Source organism: Scyliorhinus torazame, chromosome 3 (assembly GCF_047496885.1).
Source record: "Scyliorhinus torazame isolate Kashiwa2021f chromosome 3, sScyTor2.1, whole genome shotgun sequence".
Lineage (NCBI taxonomy): Eukaryota > Metazoa > Chordata > Chondrichthyes > Carcharhiniformes > Scyliorhinidae > Scyliorhinus > Scyliorhinus torazame.
Genome location: NC_092709.1, coordinates 220,697,938 through 220,724,092, shown reverse-complemented (window position 1 = coordinate 220,724,092; position 26,155 = coordinate 220,697,938).

The following is a 26,155-nucleotide window of genomic DNA, read 5'->3' as shown; positions in this document are numbered from 1 at the left end:
AATGAATGTGTGTATGTCCAATAAGGAATTTTGAATTTCCTTTGGTGTTTGTATTTTTAAAATTTTTTATATTTTGTAAAACTGAGTTTCACATTAATTGGAAGTTATAAATGGCAGGTAGAAATGTGATCAGTATTATGAGATAAATCAGTATGTTCAGAACTAAATTATTTTTCGAATAAACGGATAAAGAGTTTGTACTGGCCAGCAGTCAGCTACTTGCAGACTTTGAAACTGAGCATTGAAATTGACACTGCATAGCTCCGCAGGGTCCTAGTGCCCGATGAGCACAAGAAAGTCACCAGCAAAAATAATGATGTTTAGAATGTTAAATACATTGAAGAAGGAGCTTTAGAGAATAAAGATATTGGATCAAAAGTTAAATTAAGAGAATTACTAGCAGTATAAGGAAATGAGAATCTGATGGCAGGAAAAGATTTGATAAAAATAAATGCAGGTCGTAAAATTAAGATATTAAAACCAATTGATAATACAGAGGAAGTTTGGGTGAAGCTACCAACTAATACTGCAGGAAAAATAATCAGTGAAGCTGTAAATTGTAAAGACAAGGTCGTTCAGAATTTGGGTAAACATACAGTTGAATTAGAGGTTAAAACACACGACCCAATTGGTGGGAAGACAGTGAATTAAAACCCATGAGCAGCATTGCTTGGACAGATGATAAAGTTTAAATGTCATGTTTGGAACTTACCTTCATAAAAATCCGGTCGTAAATAAGATAAAGAAATTAAAGTAAATGCAGTAGCAATATCAGGAATGTATCAGGGTGAAGTTTCAATGATTGGATCACTGAGTGAGCAAAAGAGGAGGAGTTTGAGATTCTTCGAATCTCACTCAGGGGTGGCAATGACAGAAGGAGGAGGCTTAACAGGCTTTAATTGTATGATGTATATCAAGGATAAGGAAGATAAACCAGTTCAAAAAGAAAAAAGAAAGAAATGGTGGCAAAAGAAATCCAGAAGTCCTGGAGAGGGCATTGCTGGAATCCAAACGAAGATAGAAAGTACAAATAAAGAATAGGGCCCTCTCCACCCTTGACCTGTTCATTTGATTTTTCAGATGGAACAAATAACAGACAATCCAGTTCACACGAAGGAAGAGGACTACACTCCAGAGAAGAATGTTTTAGACAGGATTGGGGGGGAAACTAATTGATACAATTGGCTACATATTTGAGGGAATTAAATGACAAGAGCCCGGAGTAAAACTTTACGGGTTAGAAACAAATCAAAATATCAAATTATTACTGAGCAGTGAAACCTCCGGTCAGACATCTCTAATTGGACATCAGCTGATGGATGATCTGTGGTCTCCATGGGGTATGTACTACGCGATGGAGCTATTAAGGGTCTCGGCAGACAGCAGCGACTGATGAGGAACTTTATCAGAACTTTGACAGAAATCTTTGGATCCTCACTGTCTTCAGGTGATGTCCCGGAGGACTGGAGAATAGCCAATGTTGTTCCTCTGTTTAAGAAGGGTAGCAAGGATAATCCAGGGAACTACAGGCCGGTGAGCCTTACTTCAGTGGTAGGGAAATTACTGGAGAGAATTCTTCGAGACAGGATCTACTCCCATTTGGAAGCAAATGAACGTATTAGTGAGAGGCAGCATGGTTTTGTGAAGGGGAGGTCGTGTCTCACTAACTTGATAGAGTTTTTCGAAGAGGTCACTAAGATGATTGATGCAGGTAGGGCGGTGGATGTTGTCTATATGGACTTCAGTAAGGCCTTTGACAAGGTCCCTCATGGTAGACTAGTACAAAAGGTGAAGTCACACGGGATCAGGGGTGAGCTGGCAAGGTGGATACAGAACTGGCTAGGTCATAGAAGGCAGAGAGTAGCAATGGAAGGATGCTTTTCTAATTGGAGGTCTGTGACCAGTGGTGTTCCACAGGGATCAGTGCTGGGACCTTTGCTGTTTGTAGTATATATAAATGATTTGGAGGAAAATGTAACTGGTCTGATTAGTAAGTTTGCAGACGACACAAAGGTTGGTGGAATTGCGGATAGCGTTGAGGACTGTCAGAGGATACAGCAGGATTTAGATTGTTTGGAGACTTGGGCGGAGAGAGGGCAGATGGAGTTTAATCCGGACAAATGTGAGGTAATGCATTTTGGAAGGTCTAATGCAGGTAGGGAATATACAGTGAATGGTAGAACCCTCAAGAGTATTGAAAGTCAAAGAGATCTAGGAGTACATGTCCACAGGTCACTGAAAGGGGCAACACAGGTGGAGAAGGTAGTCAAGAAGGCATACGGCATGCTTGCCTTCATTGGCCGGGGCATTGAGTATAAGAATTGGCAAGTCATGTTGCAGCTGTATAGAACCTTAGTTAGGCCACACTTGGAGTATAGTGTTCAATTCTGGTCGCCACGCTACCAGAAGGATGTGGAGGCTTTAGAGAGGGTGCAGAAGAGATTTACCAGAATGTTGCCTGGTATGGAGGGCATTAGCTATGAGGAGCGGTTGAATAAACTTGGTTTGTTCTCACTGGAACGAAGGAGGTTGAGGGGCGACCTGATAGAGGTCTACAAAATTATGAGGGGCATAGACAGAGTGGATAGTGAGAGGCTTTTCCCCGGGGTAGAGGAGTCAATTACTAGGGGGCATAGGTTTAAGGTGAGAGGGGCAAGGTTTAGAGTAGATGTACGAGGCAAGTTTTTTACGTAGTGGGTAGTGGGTGCCTGGAACTCGTTACCGGAGGAGGTGGTGGAAGCAGGGACGATAGTGACATTTAAGGGGCATCTTGACAAATACATGAATAGGATGGGAATAGAGGGATACGGACCCAGGAAGTGGAGAAGATTGTAGTTTAGTCGGGCAGCATGGTCGGCACGGGCTTGGAGGGCCGAAGGGCCTGTTCCCGGGCTGTACATTTCTTTGTTCTTTGTTGTTCTTTGAACCCCAATATGATAAATGATAAAAGTTTAAGAATTTTTGTAGCTTGATGCCACGGTGGGAAAATTATTACCAATGCAGCAAACAATATTGCATTGAAGAGCTGTAAACATTATTAAGGAAGAAATGTCATGTAAATTGGTAGGGACTGTTATGTATGATAATGGGGATATGTGTGCCGTTCAAGGACCTTGATCAGCATTTCACAACTGTGTGAATGTTTTAATAGAGGGGTATAGTGGTAGTTTAGTGTGTTTTCTTGATTTAACTACATAGAACATTACAAATAATATTGATGTTATTTAGTATGTAATGACTATTGGTCCGAAAGCCATGAAGGGATATGTCGATATTGTACTTTTTTTTAGTATTGGAATTGTGATAACAGTTGCAATTATGTAAAGTAACACACGGTCTATTTGTGTGGTTAGGTAATGAGTAATGAGTTAAGATAAGACTTAATTTTTTAAAAACTGTATTTAACAATAGGGAGATTTTATTTGGAAATAGTTATAGTTCTATGTGGTTTTGTGAATACTGTTGGCAAATTGTATTGTAAGGGAAATGATGACATGAAAGGGACTTGAAGGAAATTTGTCTGAAAGATATTCTCTCATGTACACCAGGGGTTGGCAGACATACATGGTTCAGGCAATATTAGACATTAATGTGGGGGGAAGTCAGGGATAGAAGCAGGATCAATTGAACCTTTAAATTAATGAAGCGAGGGAAGCAAGGGGTGGTACATGATATCATAATTTACCATTCCGATGAGAAACGGTAAGCAATTTGGATGACAGAAAAATGAGACACTTAACAGCCAGTGATGGACAAAGGACATTTTGATTACTGATGGACTGAGTTGTGTGCTGTTTCTTAGGGACATGAGGAAGCTTCTACGGTGCTGCTACCCCAAGGAAGTAAAATGCTTTGGAGGTAGTGGAACACGGATATAGCTATTGTGTTACCTTCCTGAGCGGCTGAGGCTATGGTTTTGGGTAATTGGACTTGAGGAAAGAACGGAAAACAAAACACTGGTCTGTGATATGGATACATTTACGAATTGATTTCGGTGCACAATTTAAAATCACAAAACATGTACATACAAAAGAGAAAGATCGGGGATAAATGTTAGTCAATACAATTAGATGGGGGGATAATTGACCAAATGATATAGTTATGTTTCAAATGTCAAGATGGGGTGTTATTGAAAATATGGAAAGATGTGTCATTTGAAACATGGAAGTCTGGCAATATCTGGTCTGAGAGACACATGAGAGAATACAGGGCAAGATCCCACAAAGGGTTAACAGCAGCTGCCAGGGAAGGATTGTAAAATGCAGATATCCTTGGTCAAGCAGGTTTAGCAAACAAGACAAACAGGATTTTGAATGAAGCCAAATCAATGGCTCACACCTTCATTGAAAGTAACTATCTTAGTAAGGATCTGGACAAGAATGGATGAGGTTCAGTTGAATTTGGTGATAATTCTAGGTGTGAAAATTTGCTAATACCAGGTTTATCAGTCTACGAGAAACATAATTCAAAGCCAAAATCAAAGTCAAAATTATGAGCTGAGGACACAATTGGAAAATAAAACTATAGAAATGAACAGGAATTAAAAGTAACGCCTCTTGAAGTCAAAGCATTTTGAACATCACAAAGGAAACAATGTAATCAGATCTATGAGATGAAGTCATGTCAAAATGAATACTTAGTTGAATTAAGAGGTTTAGATCAAAAGGTACTTTTTACAATCAAAGAAAATAAGAGTTACTTTACAATAACATCATAAAAACATAATTGTTAGAAAGCGAATATAAACCGAGAGACAAGAGCAGGAAGAACCAGAACAACAACCAGAACTCGGAGAGAGAGAGAGAGAGAGGGGGGAGAAGCAGAGACAGATTATAGTCAGCTCGGCTATGGGAAATGGACAGGGCAGAGCAGCCGAGCTAAAATAACTAATACATCTAAGGAAGTCTAGAATTTAAAGAATAGGCAGATTCAGCTCAGAGATAGCCAGCAGAGCCAGCTCTCATAGCTCGGTACATGGGAAAGATAGGCCACAGCAACCAAGCTCATCAGCGAATACATCTAAAGAAGACCAGATTTTAAAAAGAAGATTGATTGTCAAGTTGGGCCTGAAGGTCCCTTCAACCAACCAGAAGGATCCAGAAGCAAGATCTTTTTACTTTTCTGTAAAGACAGTGATTGCATCTTTTAAAAAGAGAAAAAAAAATATTATAATAAAATAAGTTTAAAATTTCAACCTGAAACAGTGGTTATTAACCTACTTTAGTTATTTAGCAATGCAGGACCCAGGATATCGATGCTGCTAAGTGGTAAGTAGATGAAATCTTCGGTGAAGGTATGGGTTATACCGGGGGATAACTTGAAAATATAGTTTGACCTGAATAGCACCCACTGAAGCTTGCATCGGAGTCGAGGAGTGAGAATCCCTGATCACCATTTAGAATGTCGGCCCTTTTTGGTATAGGGGGAATTCTAAGAATAGTGGTGAGTTTTTAAAAACAGGTGACAAAAATGATTGACAAGGGAAGGGCTGTGGATGTTGTCTACATGGACTTTAGTCAAGCATTTGATAAGATCCCTCATGGCAGGCTGGTGCAAAAGATTAGATCACATGGGGCCAGGGGTGAACTAGCTGGATGGATCCAGAACTGGCTTGGCTAGAGAATTCAGAGGGTAGCAGTGGAAGGGTATTTTTCCGAATGGAGGTCTGTAACTAGTGGTGTTCCACAGGGATCAGTTCTGGGACCTCTGCTCTTTGTAATATATATAAATGACTTAGAAGAAAACGTAGCGGGTCTGATTAGCAAGTTTGCAGATGATACTAAGATTGCAGGAGTTGCGGATAGTAATGAAGATTGTCAGAGAATACAACACGATATAGATCGGCTGCAAAATTGGGCAGAGAAATGGCAGATGGAGTTTAACCCGGACAAATGCGAGGTGATGCATTTTGGTAGATCCAATTCAGGTGGGAACTAGAAAATAAATGGTAGAACCATCAGGAGCATAGAGACACAGAGAGATCTGGGCGTGCAGGTCCACAGAGCCTTAAAAGTGGCAGCACAGGTGGAAATGGTGGTAAAGAAAGCATATGGCATGCTTGCCTTCATAGAACGGGGTAAAGTGTATAAAAGCTCGAAAATTATGTCACAATTATGTAGAACTTCGGTTAAGCCACGTTTGGAATACTGTGTCCAATTCTGGTCACCGCACTACCAGAAGGACGTGGAGACTTTGGAGAGATTACAGAAAAGGTTTACCAGGATGTTGCCTGGTATGGAGGGTGTTAGCTATGTGGAGAGATTGAATCAACTGGGGTTGTTCTCCCTAGAGAGAGGGAGGCTGAGTGGTGACCTGATAGAAGTTTATAAAAGTATTAGGGATATAGATAGGGTGAACAGTTGGAGGCTTTTTCCCAGGGCGGAAATGACAATTACAATGGGGCACAAGTTTAAGGCGAGGGGGGAAAGGTTCAGTGGAGATGCGCAAGGGATGTTTCTTACACAGAGGGTGGCAGTGGCCTGGAATGTACTGCCAAGAGAGGTGGTTGAGGCAGATACATTAGTAATCTTTAAGACTTATTTGGATAGGGGCAACATGGTAGTATGGTGGTTAGCACAATTGCTTCACAGCTCCAGGGTCCCAGGTTCGATTCCCGGCTTGGGTCACTGTCTGTGTGGAATCTGCACGTTCTCCCCGTGTGTGCGTGGGTTTCCTCCGTGGGCTCCGGTTTCCTCCCACAGGCCAAAGATGTGCAGGTTAGGTGGATTGGCCATGCTAAATTGCCCTTAGTGTCCAAAATTGCCCTTAGTGTTGGGTTGGGTTACTGGGTTGTGGGGATAGGGTGGAGGTGTGGACTTGGGCAGGGTGCTCTTTCAAAGAGCTGGTGCAGACTCAATGGGCCGAGTGGCCTCCTTCTGCACTGTAAATTCTATGATAATCTATGAACAGACAGGATATAGAAGGATACAGGCGGTTGGTCTAGATAGGACATGTGATTGGCACAGGCTTGGAGGGCCAAAGGGCCTGTTCCTGGCTGTATTATTCTTTGTTCTTTACATTTATATGGCAAAACAACACTTATTTATACATTTGATAAACAGTTAAGGATTTTGAATGTGGTTTTGGAATGCTATGTTGCTCCGTTTTTCTGTTGGTAATTCTAGATTTTGGATCTGAATTTTGAATTTGAAAATCCCAATACAATCAGGCAGAGTGGCATGGTTTTGTGAAAGGAAAATCATGTTTGACAAATTTAATAGAGTTTTTTCAGGAAGTAATACGCAACATGGATAAAGGGGAACTTGCGGATGTACTGCACCTAGCATTTGACATGGTGCCACATCAAAGGTCACTACACAAGATAAGAGTGCATGGTATGGGGGTAAGATGTTAGCACAGATTGAAAATTGGTTAGTTAACAAGAAGCAGAGAGTAGGTTGGCACAGAATTGTCACAGGGATCAGTGTTCGGACCACAAATGTTTACAATGTACATCAATGACTTGGATTAAGGGGCTGAAAGTACGGTTGATAAATTTTCTGATGGCACAAAGAGAGGTAGGAAAATAAGTTCTGAATGGCCGAGCACCACTCTTTTACTAATTCATTGCCATTTGAGTGCCTCCTCCCTCGGCTGCTGGGATTTCACCAGCAGCGTGCTACCAGGTAAAACCTGGTGCGAGAGACTTGGTGCCAGTCTGTGGGGTTGCCTCTTGATGGGCACCCTGAGCTCCTCCACTTGCCTTTTCCACAGCGGCGTGGGCTGACCACAGTGCGAGAATTCCACTGCCTGCGAGGATGTGCCACCGAGGAAAACGAGGTTGGCAGACCAGAGAATCCCGCCGAAGGAGCCTGCAAAATAATTAGATAGAATCGCTGAGTGGGCAAAAAATATGTAAGTTGGAGAATAATCTGAGAAAATGTGAATTTGTCCAATTTGACAGGAGGAATGAAAGGCAGCATATTATTTAAATGAAAAGAGATTACAGAAGAGAAGGATCTGGGCATCACACAAATCAGGAAACATTAGTCTGTAGGTACAGCAAGTGACTAGTAAGGCAAAAGGAATGTTGTTGCAAGGGGGATGGAATATAAAAGTAGAGATGTTTTGCTACAATTGTCCAGGACAATGGTGAGACACATCTAGAATACTATGTACAGTTTTAATTGGTGTCATAAACCTCATGGAGGTCACTGAATCAGGGCCATCAGATTCCCCGTGACCTCCACTGAATATGAGCTCCCCCCGGTAACGAGGGGCAGGATATCCCTTTGACAGGGGATTGGATCACTCGTATAAAAATCCCGACCTGGGTGCAGGCCATGGAGGAAGACCCTTCGGGGCGTGTAGATCTTGCATATCATAAATAAACCTAACCTTTGTTTCCTACCTGCTTTCTATTTTTGCGGATTCTACAGTCTCCTTATTTACGAAAGGATGTAATTGCGTTAGAAGCAGCTGAGAGATGATTCACTCGACTGATTCCTGGAATTGGGAAAGATTAACAGGTTGGGCCTGTATCCAATGGAGTTTAGAATGTTGAGAGATGATCTGACTGAAACATAAGATCCTGAGGGGACTTGACAAGGTGGACGCTGAAATGATGTTTCCCCTTGTGGGAGAGACTAGAACTAGGGGGCACAGTTTAAAAATAGGGCTCACCCATTTAACACAGAGATGAGAAGAAGTGTTTTCTCTCTAAGGGTTTTGAATTTTTCGAGCAGTGGAGGCTGGGTCAATGAATGATTTCAAAGGCATAGATAGATTCTTGTCTAACACGAGAATCAAAGGTTACCAAGGTTAGGCTGAATGTGGAGTTGAGGTCACAATCATATCAGCCATGATCTTAGTGTCATGTGAGAGTACCTTTAAGAAATGGGTGTTTATCAGTGGTGTCAGAGTGTGGGTGGAGCTGGGCTGTCTGTCTGCTTTTACTTTCGTTTTGGGCTCGCAGCTACAGGGTGTGTTTTAGTTTTAGTTTTAGATTTGGAGAAGATGCAGTTACAGCAAGATGTGTATGAATCTCTGCAAGCTAAAGAAGATTCATTTGGTGATTTCAAAGTGGGAACTGCTCTCAGTAGAGAAGTTAAACCTGATGTCTTTCTGTAAAAAGGGTTCTTTTTTGTCTTACGGATGTTGCATGGAAAGATTAAGAGTTACTTATAGAGTACTGTATTCTTTGTGGAATTTATTGGTGTTGATAGTTGTTAAGATGTTTACTGTGGTTTTATAAAGTGTTAACTGGTTTCATAAATAAACATTGTTTTAATTTAAAAGTACTGTATATCTCTGTTGCATCACACCTGCAAAGTAGGCCCGTGTGCTCCCCATAACCACAATCTATTAAACGTTGTGGGTCAGGTGAACTCCATGATACACTTTGGGGTTCTCTAAACCCTGGCCCATAACATTATTGAATGGCAGAACAGGCTCGAGGAGCCAAATGGCCTACTCCTCCTCCGAATTTGCATGTTCAACCTTACATTTTTCTGTTCTGTGTTGACTATTTTTCTAAACACAGAGTAATACTCTGGAAATGAATAGTTATCAAACTGTCAGTGGTCATGATATTAAAAATGATATGCCGACATGACACTGGTGAACTAAGCTGGAATAAATGCACTTTTATACTGCATTTCATATAATTGAATGGCCCAAGCACTTTACAGCATCTTATATAAGTTGGACGGGTTACATAAGATGGGGAAGTGCTCAACTGTTTGGCTGAAGAAGCATGTTTTGAGAAGACTGTTTTGAGAGACAAAGGTTGAAGAAAGCATTCCAAAATGTTCAGCAAATTTCTGTGATGATTGGTGAAACAGAATAAGAGACCAGACAATAGGCCACAGCAGGAAGAACAGTTTGGTTGTAGTTTAGGAGGATATGTTTACGGTATGAGGATTTTAAAGACCATTTGCTAGGAACCAACAGAGTTGGTACAAGAGATGATTAGCTTAATAAGGACGCAGGGAATCCACACTGAGTTAAATAAAGAACTTTGATTTATTTACAATTACAGTATCTCTCTGGTTAGTGCCTTACTGGTCGACATTTTATATAATGCTAAATGAAGTTCCCCCGCCCCTCAGCGAGGGAGCTTGTACATCACGAGAACACGTGGAGGATAATCATTGACACCTCGTAAGTCCCGTGCGGGATATTACAATTAGCTCAGAATAAGAAGAAATAACAGAGGCTGGGAGTTTAGCACAGGGCTAAATCGCTGGCTTTGAAAGCAGACCAAAGCAGGCCAGCAGCATGGTTCAATTCCCGTGACAGCCACCCCAAACAGGTGCCGGAATGTGGCGACTAGGGGCTTTTCACAGTAACTTTATTTGAAGCCGACTTGTGACAATAAGCGATTTTCATTTTCATTTCATTTCATTTCATTTTCTATGCCGTCGAAGAATCCAGCTGAGTAGGGGAACAGTGTGATGTATCTGCCAGATCATAACGCACAGGGCACCGCGGGGAATGTGGAAGGACACTCGCTTCCGGTAGCCGTCAAGCTGACGGTCCCCCTGAACTTCTACATCGCGGGCTCCCTCCAGGAGCCGAGTGGGGACCTGTTTCGGATATCACAGACCTCGGTGCACAAGTGCATCTGTGCCATCTGGGAGGCCCTATAAGCCAGCCGGCTCAATACATCCATTTCAATGTGGACTGTACCCACCAGAATTCCCAGGCAGCGGAGTTCACCTTCATCGCCCAGATGCCCCGGGTCCATAGGGTGATTGACGGGATGGATGTCCCTCTACGGGCACCTGCAGATGACAGGCCACTCTTCACAAGTTGAAAGGGGTTCCACTCGATGAACGTGCAGCTGGTATGTGACCATCAGATGTGCATCGCATGGTGGTAGGGGTTTACAAGGCTAGTCCTGGGAGGGAAAAAACTTTTGCATGTCATTACAGTGCCCTACACTGGGCTATGTACAGGGTTTTTTTGTCTTGAACTATTTACAGTATTCGTAAGAGGGAAAAGGGAAAAAAAAACATTCTCGTTAAAGTCCACAACATTCTAGTGCTACACCGATGCCACGAGTCGGGCGGGCGGTCTGGTCGTCCTTGTCGATCGCCTCAGCCCTGGTGGTGGTGGTGCTTGTTCCAGTGTTGTCGCCTCCGGGAGCTTTACGGTTTCTGCTTCAGCTTCACTTCTGGTCGGACCTGGGAGGAGGACCGATCCTCCCGGGAAGGGGGCTGTCGCGGGGTGCGCCGGTGGCAGGGAGGGGGTGATTGGTGTCGAGGGGGTGTGTGTGTTGCCGGCGGGCGCCAGATCTCGCAGGGAGACCGTGTCCTGTCGGCCGTCGGGGTACTCCACGTAGGCGTACTGCGGGTTCACGTGGAGGAGGTGAACCCTCTCGACCAACGGGTCCGACTTGTGCGCCCGCACATGTTTCCGGAGCAAGATGGGTCCTGGGGCCGCCAGCCAGGTCGGCAGCGACGTTCCAGAGGAGGACTTCCTGGGGAAGACAAGGAGGCGCTCATGAGGCGTTTGGTTAGTGGTGGTACACAGTAGCGACCGGATGGAGTGGAGGGCGTCCGGGAGGACCTCCTGCCACCGTGAAACTGGGAGATCCCTGGACCGTAGGGCCAGTAGGACGGTCTTCCAGACCGTGCCGTTCTCCCTCTCTACTTGCCCGTTCCCCCGGGGGTTGTATCTGGTCGTCCTGCTCGAGGCTATACCCTTGCTGAGCAGGAACTGGCGCAGCTCGTCACTCATGAAGGAGGACCCCCTGTCGCTATGGACGTATGCGGGGCAACCGAACAGTGTGAATATGGTGTTAAGGGCTTTAATGACTGTGGCCGCTGTCATGTCAGGGCAGGGGATGGCGAAGGGGAAACGGGAGTACTCGTCCACCACGTTCAGGAAGTATGTGTTGCGGTCGGTGGAGGGGAGGGGCCCTTTGAAATCCAGACTGAGGTGTTCAAAGGTACGGGAAGCCTTGATCAGGTGCGCACTATCCGGCCTGAAAAAATGCGGTTTGCACTCTGCGCAGATGTGGCAGTTCCTTGTGACTGTACGGACCTACTCCACGGAGTAGGGGAGGTTGCGGGACTTTATAAAATGGTAGATCCGAGTGACCCCCGGGTGGCAGAGGTCATCGTGGAGGGTTTGGAGACGGTTAATTTGTGCGTTGGCACATGTGCCGCAGGATAGGGCATCGGACGGCTCGTTCAGCTTTCCGGGACGGTACAAGATCTCGTAGTTGAAGGTGGAGAGCTCGATCCTCCACCTTAAGATCTTGTCATTTTTAATTTTGCCCCGCTGTGCATTATCGAACATGAAAGCTACCGACCGTTGGTCAGTGAGGAGAGTGAATCTCCTGCCGGCCAGGTAATGCCTCCAATGTCGCACAGCTTCCACTATGGCTTGGACTTCCTTTTCCACTGAGGAGTGGCGGATTTCTGAGGCGTGGAGGGTTCGGGAGAAAAAGGCCACGGGTCTGCCCGCTTGGTTAAGGGTGGCCGCTAGAGCTACATCGGAGGCGTCGCTCTCGACTTGGAAGGGGAGGGACTCGTCGATGGCGCGCATCGTGGCCTTTGCGATATCCGCTTTGATGCGGCTGAAGGCCTGGCAAGCCTCTGTCGACAGAGGGGAGGTCGTGGTCTGTATTGGGGGCGGGCCTTGTCTGCGTACTGGGGGACCCACTGGGCGTAATATGAAAAGAACCGCAGGCAGCGTTTTAGGGCTTTTGAGCAGTGAGGGAGGGGAAATGCCATGAGGGGGCGCATACGTTCGGGGTCGGGGCCTATTATCCCATTGCACACTACATATCCCAAGATGGCTCGTGGGTTTGTGCTAAAAACGCACTTGTCCTCGTTGTATGTGAGGTTCAAGGCTTTAGCGGTCTGGAGGAATTTTTGGAGATTGGCGTCGTGGTCCTGCTGATCGTGGCCGCAGATGGTTACGTTGTCGAGATACGGGAACGTGGCCTGCAACCCGTGTTGATCAACCATTCGGACCATCTCCCGTTGGAAGACCGAGACCCCGTTTGTGACGCCAAATGGGACCCTGAGGAAGTGGTATAATCGCCCGTCTGCCTCGAAGGCTGTGTACTTGCGGTCACTTGGGCGGATGGGGAGCTGATGATAGGCGGACTTGAGGTCCACGGTGGAGAAGACCTTATATTGGGCAATCCGATTGACCATGTCGGATATGCGGGGGAGAGGGTACGCATCTAGTTGTGTGTACCTGTTGATGGTCTGGCTATAGTCTATGACCATCCTTTGCTACTACCACCTGTCTTTACTACTACCACCTGTGCTCTCCAGGGACTATTGCTGGCCTGGATTATGCCTTCCTTCAGCAACCGCTGGACTTCGGACCGAATAAATGTCCGGTCCTGGGCGCTGTACCGTCTGCTCCTAGTGGCGACGGGTTTGCAATCCGGGGTGAGGTTTGCAAACAAGGATGGGGGCTCAACCTTGAGGGTTGTGAGGCCGCAGATAGTGAGTGGGGGTATTGGGCCGCCGAATTGGAAAGTTAGGCCCTGCAGATTGCACTGGAAGTCTAATCCCAGTAATGTGGGCACGCAGAGTTGGGGAAGGACGTAGAGCCTGTAGTTTTTAAACTCCCTCCCTTGCACCGTTAGGGTCACTATGCAGAAGCCTTTGATCTGTACGGAGTGGGATCCTGCAGCTAGGGAAATCTTTTGCGCACTGGGACGGATCGTCAAAAAACAGCGTCTTACCGTGTCGGGGTGGATGAAGCTTTCTGTGCTCCCGGAGTCGACCAGGCATGGTGTCTCGTGTCCGTTGATCAGCACCGTTGTTGTCGTCGTCTGGAGCGTCCGGGGCCGTGCTTGGTCCAGCGTCATTGAGGCCAGACGTGGTCGTAGTGCTTCAGCGTCTTCCTCGAACCCCGTGGAGCCGTCGATGCTGGGGTCCATTGTTGCCGTCCAAGATAGCGGCGGGGGTGAACAAAATGGCCGCCCCCATGCATCGCACATGGCTGGGGGGTCACAAGATGGCGGCGGGGGTGGACAAAATGGCCGCCCCCATGCGTCACGTAGGGCTGGGGGGTCCCAAGATGGCGGCGCCCCTCCTCCCCTCATGGTGGCCGGGACCCAAAATGGCGGCGCCTGCGGTTCGCACATGGGGCGCTGGGGGGGTTGGGGAGCGTTTGGAACGCGTAGGACTCCTTCTTCTCCGGGGACAGTGGCGACCCCCCGGGACCGGCACACAGCCGAGAAATGGCCCTTTTTCCCGCAGCTCTTGCAAATCGCTGCGCGGGCCGGGCAGCACTGCCGGGGGTGTTTCGCCTGGCCGCAGAAATAGCAGCGGGCTCCCCCGGGACGACTTGGCGTCTGAACCGCGCAAGCCTGTGGGGGGGGGGGGGTTTGTCATGACGGGGGTCCACGGAGCCCAAGGGGCTGCCGCGCGGTCGGGGCCGTACGCGCAGGCGTTTTGCGGGGCCACATCTAGTGAGGCTGCAAGGGCCCGTGCCTCTGAGAGTCCTAGCGACTCTTTTTCTAAAAGTCTTTGGCGGATTTGGGGAGAGTTCATACCAGCCACAAACGCATCGCGAATTAACATGTCCGTGTGTTCAATCGCGTTTACCGGCGGGCAGCTGCAGGCCCGTCCCAAAATTAGCAGCGCGGCGTAGAATTCGTCTAGCGATTCTCCGGGACTTTGCCGTCTCGTTGCGAGTTGGTAGCGTGTGTAGATCTGGTTCACTGGGCGAACATAGATGCTCGTTAGTGCTGCGAACGCCGTCTGGAAATCCTCTGCGTCTTCTATGAGAGGGTAAATTTCCGGGCTTACCCTCGAGTGCAGGACCTGTAGTTTCTGGTCTTCTGTGACCCGGCCGGGGGCCGTTCGGAGGTAGGCTTCGAAACAAGTCTGCCAGTGTTTAAAAACTGCTGCTGAGTTCACTGCATGGGGGCTGACCCTCAGGCATTCCGGGACGATCCTGAGCTCCATAGTCCTTTAAGCACGCTTAATAAATTGTAGCGCACAAAGACTCCCGAGAGACGAATAGAGGTGAAGTCGATGAGGCTTTATTAAGCGTGACTCGTTCGCCGCAGTTCAGCAACAGACTGGATCTGCGGGGAGAATTCCTGGTTCTTATACTCCACCTTCAGGGCGGAGCTAGAGATCAACAGCCAACCAGGACCCGGGATCTGTCAGCCAATGACATCACGGCTTCACAGTCCCACATGACCCCTAATGCATATGGGTCCCGACATCCCCTCCACCATCTGGGTGCCCAAGGGCCCCCAGGCTACCCCAGTGGAGCTATCGTCTGAGGCTTCCGCGCCATGGGGTGCTGCCAGTCCTGGAGCCCACTCTGGCCTTGACCAGGGTCTGCATGCTCATGACAATGGAGCACAGGGAGTGGGAAATCTCCATCTGGGACTGCGCCACATCACCCATCGACTGTGCCACGATCTTCTGGGTCTGTGTCACATCAATCAGTGTCTGCACCTTCTCCCTCTGGGACTGGGTAAACTCCCTCTGTGTCTGTGCCATGTCAGCCAGCTCCTGGGCAATGCCACCGACGCTCTCAGCCAGGGCCCACTGCGCCACTCCTAGGAGTGCCACTGCTATGTCTAGGTGACTCTGGCACATGCTGCCTGTGAGAAGCAGCCCTGTCCTGGGCCTCAGCCAGCGTCTGCACAGAGTGTCCTAGGCCTTGGACATGCTGATCCATAGCCGAACCCATCGCCTTCAAGGCCTCCACCACAGATGCCACCCATGCGGTCTGGATGGCAGCTCGTCCCTGGGGTCGTCACGCCCTCCGACCTTCCGCCCACTTGGGAATTCCTACCTCCACCTACTGTACCGGAGCATGTGTGTGGTGCACACCAGATAGTACCACAGAAGCCTCTTCACTAACATGCCCAACTGAGGTGACTGTGTCTGGGAAGGTGGAGGGTGGTAGAGACAGCTGTGATGGCAAATCAGTGTCATCATCGGACATCCGGTGTGTCCTGGGTCTTGGGCTGATGGCTCTCATCCGTGTCGGTGTCCTCATCGCTGCTCGGTACCTGAGGCTCTGGCTGTGGCTGGGGGCAGGGACAGGGTCTGTCAGAAGGATCCGCTGGAATGGTGGAGGTGTGCAGAGTGGGAGTGAGGGGGCGGTGTGGAGGTGAGGGCTTGTGGGAGTGATGTGGGGGTGGGGGTAATGTGAGGGTGGTGCGAGGGTCAGGATGGTGTTTGGGAGGCACACGTGTCAAGCTGAACAGCAACTCAGCGGAGTCTCACTTCTTTGCCCGATGCCAATTTCCACCCTGGCAACATCCCTTTTCTCGGGCCCGCCAACACATCCAGGGCCCTCTGCTCTGCCACGGTGAGGGGCTGCAGGTCTGGCGATCGCCCTCCAAACTTCCCCCGCTCCTGGGGATTGTGGCCGGCCTCATCCGGGGATGGGGGTAAAGGGAAAATGCAGTGCGAGACAGTCCGACAAAACATACAGCCCAGGGGATGGATAGCTGGTGTCTTCAGTGGCCAGGGCACCTGGCCATGGCGGCCGATAAGGGTGCCAGCATGTGGTACAGGGTGGGGGGTTCAGATGCCCTCCGGGTGGGGGGAGTGTAGGGTTACGGGTGTGTGGGACGGGGTTTGGCGCCGGGGCACAGTACTCACCCTGGCCACCCGGAGGTCGTGCAGTTTGTCGACCTGTCCGGATAGTGTTGCTCATGGCGCTTACTGCCTCTGCCACCTGTGCCAAGGCATGATAAAAGCCGGTGGCTGACAGTGCCCTTCCCGGGCCAGGGTTCAGAGTCACCGGCCTCTCCTTGTCGGCGTCTAGCAGGGTCTCAAGCTCAGCATCTGTGCACCTTGGTACTGTTTTCCTGGCTGCCACCTTGTTGGCTGGGATGGTGTGTGAGGGGAGTGCAGTGTGCATATGGGGCTGCAGCTTGTCAGCCTCCTGAGTGTCAATCGCAAATCTGGCAAATCTGGCACCATTTCTCATTGGAATCGCTTGTGTCGCACGTGACGCCAGTGTTAGCCCCTCTATGGTCGGTGAATCGGTCGAGGTGCAGCGCCAGTTTTGCTGTCATAGAAGTCCTCGAATCCTGCCCCGGTGCCAACATTTAGGGCGGGATTCTCCGATTGCCGATCCCGAAATTGCATTTGGTGAAATCGGTGGCGGTGCTGTTTTTGGTCACTCCTCCCCCTCCAGTGTCATCGGTGAGTACACCGCGCGCTGTTGCGACGGCCTCATGGTGTCACCTGAAGATACACCCCCAATGCTCCTCCCCCGACGGGCCTAGTTCCCGACGGCCTGGGACGCGTGTGCTCTGAGGTTTTGGTAACCTCGCGTGGCGGCTGCAGACTGTGTCCAGTGCTGCCACAGTCAGGGGGGGGGGGGGGGGGGGCGGTTTTTTTTTAATGTGGCGCAGCTGCTAGCCCCCACCGGGCGGAGCATCGGTCCCGAGGGCGGCGCCAACTTTTTGGTCGGAGGACTAGACACATGCTCCGGGTATAGGGCGGGATTCTCCGGTTGCTGAAGTTGCTTTCCGCGATCGACCAGGGAATCCCCGTTTGTGCCGCAATCGTGCGCGGCACCACTTTCGCGATGTGCTGCCCCCACAAACAGAGTGCGCCGCACATCAGGACGTCACCTGAGGTCCTCCACAGATGGGCCGAGTTCCCGACGGCGTGGAACACTTATGGTATTTTTTCCGTGAACCCCGCGTGGCGGCTGCGGTCTGTGTCCAGCGCTGCACAGTCGCGGGGGTGGTGGTGGTGGGGGGGGGGGCGGGGGGGGGCCATTGTCCGGCCGTATCCGCAGGTAAAGCCAGGGGCTGTTGTGCCGTTTTTATCTGACGTAAAACCCTACTGTTCCCATGCCTCATCAGCATTCAGTCTGCAAATCGGAGAATCCAGCCCTAATCTCTAGAGCGGAGAATTTCACCGAGAGCTCTTGATGGTTTGGAGTTTAAGGCCGGAATTTTATGACCTCCCAGGAATGAGATGGGAAGCAGGGCGGGTGTCGTGAAATTGTGCGTCGTGCTCATGGTGGCGATCCTGGTGATTACTAATTCTGTCCATCCCGTTTGTAATTTAAGCAGTAGCAGGGGAGCGTTTGAGCACCACTCTTTAATCAATTCATTGCCACTTCAGGGCCTCCTCCCATGGCTGCTGGGATTTCACCAGCAGTGGGGCCACCAGGTAAAACCTGATGAGACTTGGTGCCAGTCTGCGGGGTTTCCTTTTGATGGGCACCTTGAGCTCCTCTACTTACCCTTTCCAACTATGCCCTCCACCCACGCTCGTCCCCTCACTGGGGCCTGCCAGCCTGATCAGAGACACTCCAGACTCCTTTGGCTCCGCTGGTGCTGCTGCCACTCTTGCGAATGGCACGTAGCTGACTGAGGCAGGATCTCCTCCTGGTGAGAGGCAAATTTCCTAGCTCAAGACAATTAAAGGGCTGTTAACTATTCAATGGCCATGGAGCGATCTGGCCAACAGAGGATAACCAGAAATCAATTTCAAATTACATGTTGAAACCAATGCAAATCTCTCAATACAAAATTTGCCAGTTGTCAACCTAAAATGAAATATAGCAGGACAATTCACTCCTGCAGCAAGACAACATTCAGTGAAAGTGGAGGAATTAATTTAACTCCTCAAATCAACTTTCAGACTGGATACACCTGGGTTCTTTGCAGTACAGTAAAAGTCAATCATCGTTTGCTTTGGGATTGTACAGCGCTCCCTGGAGCAGTTGGATTGACTTGATTTGATTTGATTTGATTTATTATTGTCACATGTATTAGTATACAGTGAAAAGTATTGTTTCTTGCATGCTGTAGAGACAATGCATACTGTACATAGGGAAAGGAGAGACTGCAGAATATAATGTTACAGTCATAGCTAGGGTGCAGAGAAAAGATCAACTTAATACGAGGTTGGTCCATTCAAAAGTCTGATGGCAGTAGGGAAGAAGCTGTTACTGAGTCGGTTGGTACGTGACCTCAAACTTTGGTATCTTTTTCCTGATGGAAGAAGGTGGAAGAGAGTATGTCCGGGGTGCGTGGGGTCCTTAATTATGCTGGCTTCCTTTCCGAGGCAGCGGGAATTGTAGACAGAGTCAATGGATGGGAGGCTGGTTTGCGTGATGGACTGGGCTACATTCACAACCTTTTGTAGTCTCCTGCGGTCTTGGGCAGAGCAGGCTCCATACCAAGCTGTGATACAACCAGAAAGAATGCTTTCTATGGTGCATCTGTAGAAGTTGGTGAGAGTTGTAGCTGACATGCCAAATTTCCTTAGTCTTCTGAGAAAGTAGAGCCGTGGTGGGCTTTCTTAACTATAGTGTCGGCATGGGGGGACCAGGACAGGTTGTTGGTGATCTGGACACCTAAAAACTTGAAGCTCTCGACCCTTTCTACTTCGTTCCCATTGATGTAGACAGGGGCATGTTTTCCATTACACTTCCTGAAGTTGATGACAATCTCCTTCGTTTTGTTGACATTATTGTCGTCACACCAGTTCACCAGATTCCCTATCTCATTCCTGTACTCTCTCTATTCATTGTTTGAGATCCGACCACTACTGTGGTGTCATCAGCAAATAGTCATAGGTGTATAAGGTGTATAAGTAGGGGGCTGAGGACACAGCCTTGTGGGGAACCGGTGTTGAGGGTGATCGTGGAGGAGGTGCTGTTGCCTATCCTTACTGATTGTGGTCTGTGGGTTAGGAAGTTCAGGATCCAGTTCAGGAGCCAAGGCTTGTTCCTCTGTCGAGGTGAAGATGACCATATTCATTGTCTATGGTGTTTGATGGGTCTCTCTGGATCACTGGGCGACCTGACGATGTTGCGGATGGGCAAATTGGGTGTTAAATTTGAATCCACACAAGAATGAGGTGATGAAAATTAACATAAACTGATTTTTGTTTAACTATCAATTACCATTCTCAATCAGAGAGACAGTTAAGAAAGCTAAAGTAATAATTCAGAACAATTATCAAACAAATCTGTCTGGTGTAGTGTTCTGAAGTTTGCATTGAATGGGAAGGTGGTGGTGTAGTGATAATATCACTGGATGTGTAATCCAAAAATCCAGGCTAATGTTTCGGGCCATGGGTTTGAATCTCAGCTGGTGGGATTTAAATTCAATTGATAAATCGGGAATAAAAAGCTAGTCTCAGTAATGATGACCATGAAACTGTTATCAACTGCCTTAAAAAGCCAACTGGTTCACTACAGAATGGAAATCTGCCGTTATTACCCTGTCTGGCCTACATATGACTCCAAACATACAGCAATGTGTTTGACTCTTAAGTACCCTGTAAAATAACCTAGCAAGCCATACAGAAAAGTCAATAAGCGATAAACTGGATGGATCATGTGGAATCAACATAGGCACCGGAAACGACAACGGCAAACCCAGCCCTGACAATACTGCAAAGTCCTCCTTAGTAACATCTGGGGACTGGTGCCAAAATGGGGAGAGCTGCTCCACATATTAGTCAAGCAAAAGACTGACATAGTCATACTCAAAAAATCATACCGGACCAGATCCCAACAGTTGCTAGGATACCGGACAGAAACCCCAATATTTTATTTTTATTTGTGACTGTGAAGAAAGGATACTTCGCTCCAGGAATGATTTCACACACAAATAGGGAGAGGGTACACAGGTGTTAAAACAAACTTTATTAAGAACACAAGGTTTAAAATAACTTTATCATAAAAGATAATAGTTTACCCGTTAAACAATGCTTAAACAATGAAAATGAACCACTGTGGTAAATTCTCTGCCAGTGGGATTCTCCGTTCCGCCGGCAGCACACCGCCGCCCCTGGGTTTCCCGGCGGTATGGGGTGCCTACAGTTAGAAATTCATTTGGTCAGCAGCAGGAACGGAGCACCTCATTGCCAGTGACGGTGCGCTGGCGAGAACTGCATGGCTGGGGAGTAGGAGAATTCACCCCACTAACTCCTCACTGCTATCTTTTATCTCCACTCAAACAAACGCCGTCTCATGTCAAAATCCACTTTTAAATATAGTTCGCAAACACAGAGTTACCTGCAGTGTACCTGAATAGAGTTCATTTTAAAAGACTGATTGGAGAGAGAGAAATCCAGTCAGAAAGCTGCTTCTTGACTTCTCAGACTATTGTTTAACATGCCAGCCTTTGACAAAATGCTCCTGCCCTGTTCACAGTCATATTTTTAACTGTTTTGAGAGAAGCTGCTGGTCTGTTCATAACCCGACCTTTAACTGAACTCCAAACCAAAACTCAAGACCTGACTGCTTCAGCCCCTGGCTCCTGCCATTAACGACATCATCATCTTACTAAAGTTAGAGTTTTAGTAAATCACCATCTTACTGAGTTGGTCATTCCATCGAATCCCTGAGGTGACGGTGGTGGGGGTGGTGGAGGGGTGGTGGGGGTGCTGGAGGAGAGGAGTCTGGGCCATCCACAACATCCGCTCATTCCCCCCGTCGCACTCCCTCTCTGCTCAGCCCACCCCTCACACCCATCTGACAGAGCACAGAGGCATGTTGTAACAATGGTAACAGGTGTTTAATAAGACAACGTATATACAGATGTGTGCCCTAGCCCCTATAACTAAACTGTGCCCTGCACCCATGCCAACTTGACTGGTGTCTAACTTTCTGGCCTTACGGGCCCTAACATCTAGGTGAGTCCCCAGACGGTACAGCAGGAGTGGAGAAGGCCTGCTGTGATTCCCGCCCTGTGACCTGGGACCCCGTTGGCGGGCGTCCTCTGGGGCAACAGGGCCTGGATGGGCCTGATTGCTGCTCAGCTTTCGTGGGTAGCGTGATGCCACCCTGTTCCATCTGCTGCCCACCAGATGTACCAGGGACAGGAGGGAGGGAGTCCAAGGGAAGATGAGTTATGTCTTTTTGAGATTGTAATAACTGCAGCATCTGGTGATGTTTAGGATTATCGCAGTCCGACATGGCGACCTTGGTAATCCAATACCTGAGCTCTGGAAAGAAAGTCAGGAGTGAAATAAACAAGTGGAAAACCATGTTCTGGGAAGCTCATAAGGCAGCACGGCAGCACAGTGGTTAGCACTGTTGCTTCACGGCGCCAGGGTCCCAGTTGGTTTCCCGGATTGGGCCACTGTCTGTGCGGAGTCTGCACGTTCTCCCCGTGTCTGTGTAGGTTTCCTCCGGGTGCATCTTCAGCTGCTTCATCAATGACCTGCCTTCCATCAGAAGTTCAGAAGTGGGGATGTTTGCGGGTGACTGCACAATGTTCAGCACCATTTGCGACTCCTCAGATAATGAAGCAGTCCATGTCCAAATGCAGCAAGACCTGGACAATATCCCACATGTCTCGAAAGACATGCTGTTAGGTAAAGTGGACATTCTGAATTCTCCCTCTGTGTACCCGAATAGGCGCCGGAATGTGGCGACTAGGGACTCTTCACAGTAACTTCATTGCAATGTTAATGTAGGCCTACTTGTGACAATAAAGATTATTATTAAGATGCAGAAAACTCCAATTGTTGCTATCAAGAAATTAATACTATCAAGAAAGGTGACCAATGCTGGAGGAATGAAGAGTATGGAAGAGCATCTCATTTACATCTGCAAATGAGTTGGTAGCGCAGTGAACCTACAGCACTACAGCACATGTATAAAATCTTAAAGTACAGCAGGAAGCTATTTGACCCTTCACACTTGTGCTAGCTCTTTGAAAGCTGTCCAATTTAGTCACACACTGTAATGTTGCTTGCTCGGATACGTCTTTCGAAATAGGAAAGGTATTTATTAATTAGAAAATGTTACAGTGGCCAGCAGCCCACCTGGCTGCCCTGGTCTTTACATGTCTTCGAGCTGTCTTCTGCCTAAGAGGAGACTCCACCTTCTGGAGGGATTGCACGCTCATTCCCAATATTCCTCCCAGCCAGATGACCTCTTCTGCTCCGTTTCCCTTAAAGGGACAATCACCATAGTCACCACACACACACTAACGTTTACCCCATAACCCTGCAAATTAGTCCTCTTCCAAGTACACAACATTTCAGAAGCATTTAGATCTTTAAAAAATTCATTTAAGGGATGTGCGCATCGCTGGTTAGGCCGGCATTTATTGCCCATCCCTAGTTGCCCTTCAGAAGGTGTTGCCTTCTTGAATCGCTGCTATCCACAAGGTGTAGATACACCCATTGTGCTGTTAGGGAGGGAGTTCCAGATTTTGCCCCAGCGTCAGCGAAGGAACGGTGACATTTCTCCAAGTCAGGGTGAGTTGAAGGGGAAGGTGGTGGGATTCCCATGTATCTGCTGCTCTTGTCCTTCTAGATGGTAGTGGTTGTGGGTTTGGAAGGTGCTGTCTAAGGAACCTTAGTGAGTTTCTGCAGTGCATCTTTAGATGGTACACACGGCTGCCACTGTCCGTCGGTGGTGGAGGGTATAAATGTTTGTGGAAGTGGAGCAATCAAGCCGGCTACTTTGTCCTGGATGGTGTCGAGCTTCTTGAGTGTTGTTGGAGCTGCACTCACCCAGGCAAGTGGAGAGTATCCCATTACACTGCTGACTTGTGCCCTGCCCTGGTAGCCACAGTATTAATATGATTAGTCCAGTTCAGTTTCTGATCAATGGTAACCCGCATGATGTTGATTGTGGGGGATTCAGCAATGGCAATGCCATTGAATGTCAAGGAGTGATGGATAGATCCTCTCTTGTAGGAGATGGTCATTGCCTGGCACTTGTGTGGCGCACATGTAACTTGCCATTTGTCAGCCCAAGTCTGGATATTGTCCACGTCTTGCTGCATTTAGACATGGACTGCTTCATTATCTGGGGAGTCGCGAATGGTGCTGAACATTGTGCAGTCATCCGCAAACATCCCCACTTCTGACCTTCTGATGGAAGGCAGATCATTGATGAAGCAGCTGAAGATGGCTGGGCCTAGGACTTGAAATGAGCACTTGAAATGCCATAGCTGATAAAGCTACGGACCAAGTGCTGGAAAATGGGCTTATAATAGATGTGTGTTTGACGGCTGGTGCAGCCACGATGGGCTGAAGGTCCTCTTTATGTGCTACAGAACTCTACATGTCCTCACAAACCCAGACCTGACACGCACGCACACACAAGTGCTGGCTTTGCCAAATACTCACATTCCATGAAATCTCTCTTTAAAAACACGCTCTCCGCCCTAACATGCACCCCACCACACCTGCACTGGTTTAATGACTAGCAAGTCTCATATAGCTTCTTGTGACATTAGTATCATCAAGATCCAGAAATCACTGAGTATTTGCACTTAAATAAAATTATAAACTGATGGGAATACTCAGCAGCCTTGGTAGCATCTGTGGAGACAAATACAGAGTTCATGTTTCAAGTTTCTGGGGCGGGATTCTCTGACCCCCCCGCTGGGTTGGAGAATCGCTAGGGGTCGGCGTGAATCCCGCCCCCGCCGTCCTCCGAATTCTCCGGCCCCCCAAAAATCGCCCCGCGTGAATCGCGCCGCCCGCCTTGGAGAATGGCGGGGACCGGCGTGACTCAATGGGCCCCGGGGCCGCCCGAATTCTTCGGCCAGCGATGGACCGAAGTCCCACCTGTTTTTTGCCAGTCCCGCCGGCGTCAATTGGAGTAGGTCCTTACCGGTGGGACCTGACAGCGCGGGCAGCCTCCAGGGTTCTCGGGGGGGGGGGGGCGCGGGGGGGATCTGGCCCCCGGGAGGTGCCCCCATGGTGGCCTGGCCCGCGATCGGGGCCCACAGATCCGCGGGCGGGCCTGTGTCGTGGGGGCACTCTATTCCTCCGCATCGGCCGCTGTGGTGCTCCGCGATGGACGATGCTGAGACGAACCCTCACGCGCAAGCGCCGGGATGACGCCAGCACATGCTGGCGCTCCCACACATGCGCCAACTCGCGGAGGCCCTTCGGTGCCGGTTGGCGTGGTGCCAGGTCCCTTCCCCGCCGGCCGGTGGGGCACGAACCACTCCAGGGCGAGCCTAGCCCCTGAAGGTGCAGAGGATTCCGCACCTTTGGGGCGGCCCGACGCCGGAGTGGTTCGCGCCACTCCTCGGCGCCGGGACCCCCCGCCCCGCCGTGTAGGGGAGAATCCCGCCCCTGATCTTTCATCAGAACTGGGAAAAGTTTGAAATGCAATAGATTTGAGCATGTGAAAGGGGAAGGGTAAGATAAAGAACAAAAGAGTAGGCCTGTGGTAGGGTAGGAGAGATTAGGGCCGGAGTTCTCAGGCCCCAAACGGCTTTCTCCTGTAATGGTCCTTCCTCTTTGTTCCTGTTTATTCCCTTATTTTCCCTTTCTTTTATATTTGCCGTTACGTTTTTGATGCAAGGATGATTAATGGGTGTGTGTCTTTAAGGCAAGCAGCCTGTATCTTTAATTCAAGCAGGGAGAATCGAGAAGGCTGTGAGAGTTTAAGCAGAACCTGTAGACTAGCTGGCTCCAAAGAAGGAGATGGGGTTGGGACTCAGTTTGATTGATTGGCTGGTGGTCAATGGATTGGTCCAAAAGGCTCTGTCCGGTAACAAGTGGGGCTTGGATCGTATTCCACTGGGATGTTTTTCAGAATCCCAAGATTTGAGTTTGGTTTCAGTTTTGATTCTGGCAGCACGGTGAAGGGATCCAGCTAACTCTCTCCAAAAAGATCCAGCTACCTCTCCCCAGAAGGCCACTTTGAGAGCTGACTCTCTCTCTCCAAAAAGCCCTGTGGGTGCTGCTTTCCTGGGACTACAGAGGCCTGAAGCCAAACTACGGGCTGAAAGCAAAGTTTGATGTGAAGTAAGGTGCCTCTCCAGGAAAGCTTCACAGTGCCAAGGTCCCAGGTTCGATTCCCCGCTGGGTCACTGTCTGTGCGGAGTCTGCACGTTCTCCCCATATCTGTGTAGGTTTCCTCCGGGTGCTCCGGTTTCCTCCCACAAGTCCCGAAAGACGTGCTGTTAGGTGAATTGGACATTCTGAATCACCCTCCGTGTACCCGAACAGGTGCCGGAGTGTGGCGACTCGGGGATTTTCACAGTAACTTCATTGCAGTGTTAATGTAAGCCTACTTGTGACAATAATAGATTATTATTATTATAACAATATAATATAATAATATAATAATTATATTCCCGTAACAGCCTCCCCGAACAGGCGCCGGAATGTGGTGACTAGGGGCTTTTCACGGTAACTTCATTTGAAGCCTACTTGTGACAATAAGCAATTTTCTTTCTTTCTATAATTGTCCCTCTCCCTGTGATCCCCTCACAAACCCTCCCTCCCCTCTACCCCCTCAC